A 9,134-nucleotide genomic window follows, 5' to 3' on the forward strand; every position below is an offset into this window, starting at 1 on the left:
AAATGCAGGGGTCTTGTGGCCTTCTTCTGGACAAGGAGGACAGGGGAATAACAAACAAACAACGGTGAGACAGAGGCAGTGCGGAAGATGCAGAGATGTGATTGACAGGACACAAATGTTTCAATGAACACTGGCAAAGTGCTGGTTCAAAAGGGAGGACAGTTCATTTTTCTTATTTGACTCATTTTCTTGTAGTTTTAAAATAGTAAAAAGTATTTTATATTTATGTGTATGAATGTGTCTGTGTCTGTACAGGTACCCAAGGCCAGAAAAACAAAAGCAAAATAAAACAAACAAAAAACCACGTGCTATGTTCGGGGAACTGAATTCTGGTTCTCTGCAAGGACAACCCTGCGATAAACTTAATAAACTGCAAAGCCAGAGTCCTCAAACCTCCTAGTAGCTCAGCCGTTTGTTGGAAGGTTATGAACTAGAAACACTTCGGCAAGGTCTTGCCCTGATAGGGTACCATGTACAGGATGAGGACCAGGGCCCATCCACCCCCGGGCCGGTTTAGACAAGTGCACGTGCACAACACCGAATGCGCAGGCGCACATCATTCAGCCAATCAGCAGAGAGCCTGGCTGATACTGGCTTTTCTCTCACCTCCCGGAAGGTCCATTTTGCCGAAGAAGCTTCGACGGGAGTTGTGTGTATCTTCGCTAGTCTGGAGTTCAGTAAGCCTGGTTCACCCAAGGAGGGTTAGTTCAGGTGCAAGGAGGGGACAAGTGTGAGGAGGAAGGAGTGTGAGGAGGGAAGAGTGTGAGAAGGGAGGAGCGCGAGGAGGGGAGGAGTGCGCCCCCCCCACCCCGCCGAGGGAGGCCTGGGTCCCGGTCGCCATTTTACCCGAGAGGCAAAATTCCGTTTACGGGGGCCTTTGACAGGAAAGGGGACAGGACAGGGGACAGGACAGGGGAGAGGACAGGGGAGGGTGGCGCTGAACTTCACTGAGGCCGCTGGCAGGAAGATGGAGGTGGTGAAACTTGCCGAGCGCTGGGCCTGAAGCCTGGGTGGAAGGAAGGAAAGCCTACGAGTGGGGACCCTGGGAGGTCTCTGCCGACATTGCAGAGACGGCAACGTGCAGAGACGGCAACGGGGAGCCTATGGGAGAGGCGATGGGCTGAGGGTCAGGAGGAGCGGTGGGGTAGGAGGGATTGGAGAACGGGGGTTTGGACAGGGTGAGGGGCTGGGAGATATTAAGGATATGGAGGGGCCACTGGGGGCCTCGGAGCTGTGGCTGGAGGCGTGTTGTCCGCAGCTGGGCGTACTGAGGGACAGGAACGTATTTACCGCTGTACTTTCTCAGAAGCCAGGCTGTGTCCTTTAGAACCCCACCTTCATTTTTCTCTATATAGTGTTGCACAAGTTTGGTACAGAGTGTATGGACGTTAATTTTTCGAGGACCAGAGTAGATTTTAAAAAATCAGCCAGGCGTGGTGGCACACACCTGTGATCCCACCACTCGAGAGACAGAGGCATACAGATCTGTGTGAGTTCGAGGCCAGCCTGGTCTACAAAGTGAGTCCAGGACAGCCAGGGCTACAAAGAGAAACCCTGTCTTGAAAAACCAAAACAACAACAACAAAAATATTGTCTACTGATGTTTATGTGTCCGTAGAGGCCAGACGGGACAATGTATTCGCTGGAGTTTTAGTTCCAGACATTTGTAAGCTTGCTATTGCTGACTGTTGGTGCTGTGAACTTAATATCTGTTTAGGGGGGACAGGGCAACAGGGGACAGTGGCCTGGTGGCACACTGGATTCGGGAAGCAGACAAAGGGATTTCTGAGTTAGAGGCTAGCCTTGCAGCAAGTGCCGCACAGAGAGACCCTGTCTTGAAAATAAAAAATGTGGTGAAGTGCTGGTAACTGCTGAGCCATTTTTCTAGTTTCTGAGCCATTGTGGTGTTGTTTGTTTGTTTGTTTGTTTGTTTGTTTTTGTAAGGCATGATATTGCTTTGTATCTGGAAACTGCCTGCCAATATGCTCCAGTCTTTTAAGTGTTAGTTAGGACTAGAACAATGGATAAGCACATCCATCTTTTTGTTTGTTCATTTGGGCTTTTTGTTTATGTGATTGTGTGACTTTTTTGAGACATGTCTCACTGTAGGCCAGAATAACCAGAACTCCGTATGTGACTTGGGCTGGCCATGAACTAGCATGTTTCAGTCTCCAGAATGGAATGGTATGATTAAAGAGAGACTTGAGTCACCATGGCTGAGTCATTTTTTTTTTCTGGCAGTTTTGACAGTTGAACCCAGGTCTTTATGATAAACATGCCCTGTACCACCAAACTACATCCCCAGCCCTGTCAAATTTTGTCTGATATTTGTTTTGCTATCAGCAGATTTGCAAGATAGAGTGATAGTATGGATAGGATTACTTTGGGTCAGAAACTGCCTTAAATATTGGCTCAAATTTCTTAAGAATCTGACAGTGATGGGACACAGAATTAGATATCCCAGTGGTTAAGTACAAACACATTGTGAGTCAGGGTTAAAACCATCATTACATTTTTTCCTTAAGATTTTAACTTTCAATTATGTCTACAGGTTTGGATGTAAGTACGGGCACGTGAGCTCAGTTTCTTGTTGAGGCCAAAGGTGTCCTAGAGCTGGTGTTACAGGAAGTTGTGAGCCACATCAAGCTTAGGTCCTCTGCGAGAACAGTATACACTGTTAACAACTAAGCCATCTCCACAGCCCTCTTCTTTTTTCATTCAGAAACTACAAATTGTTAACTTCTAACTAAATAATATATGGAAACTGGTAAACTTCTATTTGACTAAGGTTATCTTACTGGATATTTTATATTTTACTGGCTTATTTAAGTTGATTGCTTTGGACTCAGATGAGAGATCTGTTATTCTCTTTCAGTTTTCAATGACAAAACATTAACATATATTTCCCCCTGACAAAACTTGTCTTAAGTCTCTGAAGCCAGCAATGGATAAAGAGCACTTTGTAGTCTTCGAAGTTGATGATGGTGAAGAAGATGATGATGATGTGCAATCCTCAGAAGACTCTACTCCAACAGATACAGTATATTCAGTTCTGAGTACTGATGGTAACCCACAGTTTAATTTATTTTTGTGTGTTAGGGAAGGAAGTTGGTCAGAGGCAATTTACAGGATTTAGGTCTCTCTTCCCACTATGGGTGTCTCAGGGATGAGTCATGTTGATTTCAGGCTTGGCATTAACTTCTGCTCCCTTACCTCCTAAATCATTTTACCTACCTGGTTCATTTTATTTTTATATAGTTGCTTGAACTAGAATAAAGGTTAGTATTTTCATATGCCTTGTTTACTCTTACTTGTTTTTCATAAGCCTGTATCAAAGTTCACATCCATCAATAAATTGCAAATGACTCACAGAGGTATTACCCCAGAAAGACTTGAAAAACTGTTCTTATGAAATGCTCATAACTTATAATTTTATTTTATCTAATTGTCAGAGTAATATTGTATTTATATTTTTGCTTTAAGAAATAATGTTGGAAAAATGCCTGAAAGAACTACAAATAAAATTATTGTTTCATTAAAATTAACTAAAATAGTATATTTAAACTGTTATTCATTTTTCTTGTTCAATGCAGAAAAAAGTGCAGAATTTGTTACTACTAAGAAGGCATTGGTTCCTCCAAGAAGGGATGGAGAAACAGGGTAATATATTATTTTATTGCCTGACCAATAAATTATTTTTATACCTGTAATGCCAGCACTTGAGAGGTGGAGGCAGGAGGGTAAGATGGTCAGTGACATTCTCAACTACATAGTTCATGATCATCTTGAGCTAACTGGGTTCTTATTTTTTTTTTTTAAAAAAAAAGCATAAAAGAATAGGAAAAGTTTGATTATTTAACAAGTATTGGATATGTTAATTCACATGTGATATTTTCTTTAAACCAAGCATTTTATATTATAAACATTTAATTAAAAGGCTTGGCTTTGGTAGTGCGAGAGATCAAACTTAGTGCTTTGCACATAGGGGTGATGCTTGACCACTGACGTAAACTCCCAGCTTTAATCTTTTAATGTAATTTCTTTACAGAGATGAAGTAAGGAATAGGATGGAAGAAATTGGAGGTACAGTTTTTGATGTATTTGTATCTAGAGAACATTGTTTAAAGCTATAATGTTAATGCACTGTGGGATTGTTTATTAATGCTTTATTCTCAGTGATAGGATTTTACACAAATATTTTTGACTTAGCATTGGATTTTTTTAGTTATTAGTTATTTTTTCCTTGATAGGAAAAGTAAAACAGGCACTTTTGGGTAGATGTGACTTAAATGGAATTATAGAAAGAAAAATGGATGGTAAAGTTTTTTTTATATAATTCTTTGGATTAATATATTTGCCAGGTGTGGTGACACACACCTTTAATCCCAGCACTCAGGAGGCAGAGGCAGGAGGATCACTGTGAGTTCGAGGCCAGCCTGGTCTACAAAGCAAGTCCAGGACAGCCAAGGCTACACAGATCTTGTCTCGAAAAACAAAACAAAACAAAAAAACACATTTATATATGCACATTAAAAAAAGATTTATTTATTTATTTATTTATTTATTTATTTATTTATGTATATGACTGCGCTGTCATGCACACCAGAAGAGGGCATCAGACCCCATTATAGATAGCTTTGAGCCATGTGATTGATGGGAGTTGAACTCAGGACCTCTGGAAGAGCAGACAGTGCTCTTAACCTCTGAGCCACCTCCCCAGCCCCAGGTATACACACATCTTTATACACATATCAATGTTTCATTTACTATATTCTCTAGTAATCCTCCTGGATTGCTTTCTCCCTCCCAACTTCTTTTTCTTTTTTTCTTTTCTTTTTCTTTCTTTCTTTCTTTCTTTTGTTTTTGTTTTTGTTTTTGTTTTTGTTTTTGTTTTTCGAGACAGGGTCTCTCTGTGTAGCCTTGGCTGTCCTGGACTCACTTTGTAGACCAGGCTGGCCTCAAACTCACAGAGATCCGCCTGCTTCTGACTCCGAGTTCTGGGATTAAAGGCGTGCGCCACCACCGCCCGGCTATTTTTTTTTTTAAACAGTGTCTCTACTGTAACAGGCCCCCAGACCTTAGCACAACTGATGCATTGATAGAAATACCATTCAGTCCTTGAAACCCAGCAAAGGAGCAGAAATTCCTCTTGTCTTAGTCAGGATTGCTAATTTCTATGATGAAAAACCATCACCAAAGCAACATGGGAAGAAACATGGGAAAGGTTTACTTGGCTTACACTTCCACATTGCTGTTCATCATCAAAAGAAGTCAGGACAGAAACTCAAACAGGGCAGTAACCTGGAGGCAGGAGTGATGCAGAGGCCATGGAGGGTGCTGTTTACTAGCTTGCTCTTCATGGCTTGCTCAGTCTTATTTATTTTGGTTTTGTTGTTGTTGTTGTTTTATTTTGTTGAGACAGGGTTTCTCTTGTGTAGCCTTGGCTGTTCCAGGCTTGCTTTGTAGACCAGGCTGGCCTCAAACTCACAGCGATCCACCTGCCTCTGCCTCCCTGAGTGCTGGGATTAAAGGTGTGCACCCCAGTGCCCTGCTTAGCCTGATCTCTTATAGAACCCAGGAGATTGTGTCTAGGGCTCGCTCTCTCTCTCTCTCTCTCTCTCTCTCTCTCTCTCTCTCTCTCTCTCTCTCTCTCTCACACACACACACACACACACACACACACACACACATGGAGAGGGGATCTGAGCTTTCTCCCATCAGTCACTAAGAAAAATGCCCTGCAGGCTTGCCTATAGTCCCATCTCATAGAGGCATTTCCTTAATTGAGGTTACCTGCACTCAGATGAATTTAATATTGTGTCAAGTTGACATAAAACTAGCCAACCCATCTGTCAAAACATCAACAAAGGCAAAATCAGTGATTCTAGATGTGGTGGGAAAGTGCCTGAGTGAAAAATCCATACATGTACTAACTTCTTTTGCTTCAGTAGTTCTACTTTTTGCGAACTGAAGTGTCCCAACCAGGATATTTTTTTTTGTACATAAAGGCTTAAGAGCTGTAAGGCTCAGGTGGCCTTCAATTTTATAAAAATGTAACTTAATTTAAAAATACTTTGAGACAAGATCTCACTATGTAACCTTAGTTTGTCTGGGATTCACTATAGCTATCCTTGAACTCAATGATCTGGCTGCATCTGCCTCCCAAGTGTGGGTATAAATGACAGCCACATGCAGCCTGGATTCTGGTTGTTTAACATGGTGGGTTTTTGTTTTGTTTTGTTAACTGTAATTAGTTATAACAGTATTATAGCAAAGTATCCTTCCATTTGGAAAGTAATCCTATAAACTTAAAAAAAAGAAAAAGAAAAGAAAAAAGAAAGGCTTGTTTTTTCCTGTAATTTTTCCTTGGGAAAAAATGAAAAGTTTGTCTTGCTTTATTATTTTATTTATTATATATTTTTTATGATATCCAAACTTAAAAGACTATCATTAGCAGGAAAATAAGAATTCTAGTAATGTTAGTCATTTCTCATTCACAGTGCTTAGAAAGAGAAATGTTTCAGATTTTAGAATTGTATTTGATTTTGGAATATTTGTATGAACATTACTGATTGAGTATACCTAGTCTGAAAAGCAAGAATTTTGAGTGCTGTAAAATACAACATGCTTGAGGTATTTTGCTGATGCTATTTTTAAATATCTTTGGTATTGTTGAATGTTGCTTGTGCCTGTATTTACTTCCATATGTGAAAGCAGTATCATTTTCTTCAACATTAAATTTTAATGAACTTTTTTCTTTCAACATAGTTCACCTTAGCAGTAGCTTTCTGGAAAAGAAAGCAAGAATGCGGTCCTATATTAAAGATGTTGTCAAAGACTGCAATAGGAATATCAAACAACACTGGAAAGTTCATCTAGATGAAATGTAAGGCTTCATTTTTAAAAATGTATTTTTAATTTATATATTTACATCACAGCCCCTCCCTCCTCTCCTCCTGGTCTCACCCTCCCCCCTCTTTCCCCTCTCCCCTTCTCCTCAGAAAAGGGGAGCCCTTACCACCACCACCAACCCACCCCAGCACATCAAGTTCCATCAGGACTGAGCTCATCCTCAGAGGACAGAGGGTAGAGGACAGAGGGCAGAGGCAGAGGGTAGAGGCAGAGGGCAGAGGGCAGAGGCAGAGGCAGAGGGCAAAGGACAGAGGGCTGAGGCAGAGGCAGAGGCAGCAGAGGCCGAGGTAGCTGCAGAGGTAGAGGCGGCAGAAGCAGAGGCAGAGGGCAGAGGCAGAGGGCAAAGGACAGAGGGCAGAAACAGAGGCAGAGGGCAGAGGCAGAGGTAGAGGGCAGAGGCAGGGGGCAAAGGGCAAAGGACAGAGGGCAGAGGCAGAGGCAGAGGCAGAGGCAGAGGCAGACGCGGAGGCAAAGGGCAAAAGACAGAGGGCAGAGGCAGAGGCAGAGGCAGATGCAGAGGGCAGAGGCAGAGCCAGAGGGCAGAGGGCAAAGGACAGTGGGCAGACACAGAGGCAGAAGTACAGGCAGTGGCAGAGGCAGAGGGCAAAGGGCAATAGACAAGGGGCAGAGGCAGAGGGAGAAGCAGAGGCAGAGGGCAGAGGCAGAGGCACAGGGCAGAGAACAAAGGACCGAGGGCTGAGGCAAAGGCAGATGCTGCAGAAGCAGAGGAGGAGGCAGAGGGAAGAGGGAAGAGGGCAGAGGCAGAGGGATAGACAGAGGCAGAGGCAGATGGCAGAGTCCGAGGGCAGAAGGCAAAGGACAGAGGGCTGAGGAAGAGGCAGAGGCGGCAGAGGTAGACGCTACAGCGAGGCAGAGGCTGCCAAAACAGAGACTGAGGCAGAGGGCTGAGGGCAGAAGGCAGAGGGTAGAGGCAGAACGCAAAGGACAGAGAGCAGAGACAGAGGGCTGAGGTAGAGGCAGAAGTAGAAGCAGATGGCAGAGGCAGAGGGCAGAGGCAGAGGCAGTGGCAGAGGCAGAGGGCAGAGGCAGAGGTCAAAGGGCAAAAGACAGAGGGCAGAGGCAGAGGCATAGGGCTGAGGCAGAGGCAGAGGGCAGAGGCAGAGGGCAGAGGGCAGAGGCAGAGGGCAGAGGCAGAGGGCAGAGGCAGAGGGCAAAGGACAGAGGGCAGAGGCAGAGGGCAGAGGTAGAGGGCAGAGGCAGGGGCCAAAGGGCAAAGAACAGAGGGCAGAGGCAGTGGCAGACGCACAGGGCAAAGGGCAAAAGACAGAGGGCAGAGGCAGAGATAGAAGCAGAGGAAGAGGGCAAAGGACAGAGAGCAGAGGCAGAGTGCAAAGGCAGAGGGCAAAGGGCAAAGGAGAGAGGGCAGAGGCAGCGGCAGAGGCAGAGGGCAGAGCAAGAGGGCAAAGGACAGAGGGCTGAGGAAGAGGCAGAGGCGGCAGAGGCAGAGGACAGAGGGCAGAGGCAGAGGCAGAGGGCAGAGGCAGAGGGCAGAGGGCAGAGGACAAAGGACAGAGAGCAGAGGCAGAGGCAGAGGGCAGAGGTCAAAGGACAGAGGGCAGAGGCAGAGGGCAGAGGACAGAGGGCAGACGGCAGAGGTCAAAGGACAGAGGGCAGAGGCAGAGGACAGAGGACAGAGGGCAAAGAACAGAGGGCAGAGGCAGAAGCAGAAGGTAGAGGCAGAGGGAAGAGGAAGAGGCAGAGGCAGAGGGCAAAGGACAGATGGCTGAGGCAGAGGCAGAGGCAGCAGGTAGCTGCAGAGGTAGAGGCGGCAGAAGCAGAGGCAGAGGGCAGAGGGAAGAGGCGGAGAGAAAGGACAGAGGGCAGAAAAAGAGGCAGAGGTCAGCGGCAGAGGTAGAGGGCACAGGCAGGGGGCAAAGGGCAAAGGACAGAGGGCAGAGGCAGAGACAGAGGGAGAGACAGAGGGCAGAGGCAGAGGCCGCAGAAGCAGAGGCAAAGGCAGAGGGCAAAGGACAGGGGACAGAGGCAGAGGGCAGAGGCAGAGTCAGAGGGAAGAGGCAGAAGACAAAGGACAGAGAGCAGAGGCAAAGACACATGCAGAGAGCAGAGGCAGAGACAGAGGGCAGAGGTCAAAGGACAGAGGGCAGAAACAGAGGCAGAGGGCAGAGGCAGAGCTAGAGGGCAGAGGCAGGGGGCAAAGGGCAAAGGACAGAGGGCAGTGACAGAGGTAAGTAGGGAGAGGC

General features: G+C 45.5%; 1 long non-coding RNA gene across 1 annotated transcript; it reads left to right on the forward strand.

The window, feature by feature from the left end:
• The first annotated feature begins 3,592 nt into the window (after positions 1 to 3,592).
• LOC127186198 (uncharacterized) lies at positions 3,593 to 6,873 on the forward strand. Its single transcript, XR_007830373.1, has 3 exons — positions 3,593 to 3,660; positions 4,049 to 4,083; positions 6,769 to 6,873. It is a non-coding gene; the product is annotated as an uncharacterized LOC127186198 (long non-coding RNA).
• Positions 6,874 to 9,134: the final 2,261 nt, after the last annotated feature.

This window comes from Acomys russatus, unplaced genomic scaffold, assembly GCF_903995435.1.
Source record: "Acomys russatus unplaced genomic scaffold, mAcoRus1.1, whole genome shotgun sequence".
In the NCBI taxonomy this organism is placed as follows: Eukaryota; Metazoa; Chordata; class Mammalia; order Rodentia; family Muridae; genus Acomys; species Acomys russatus.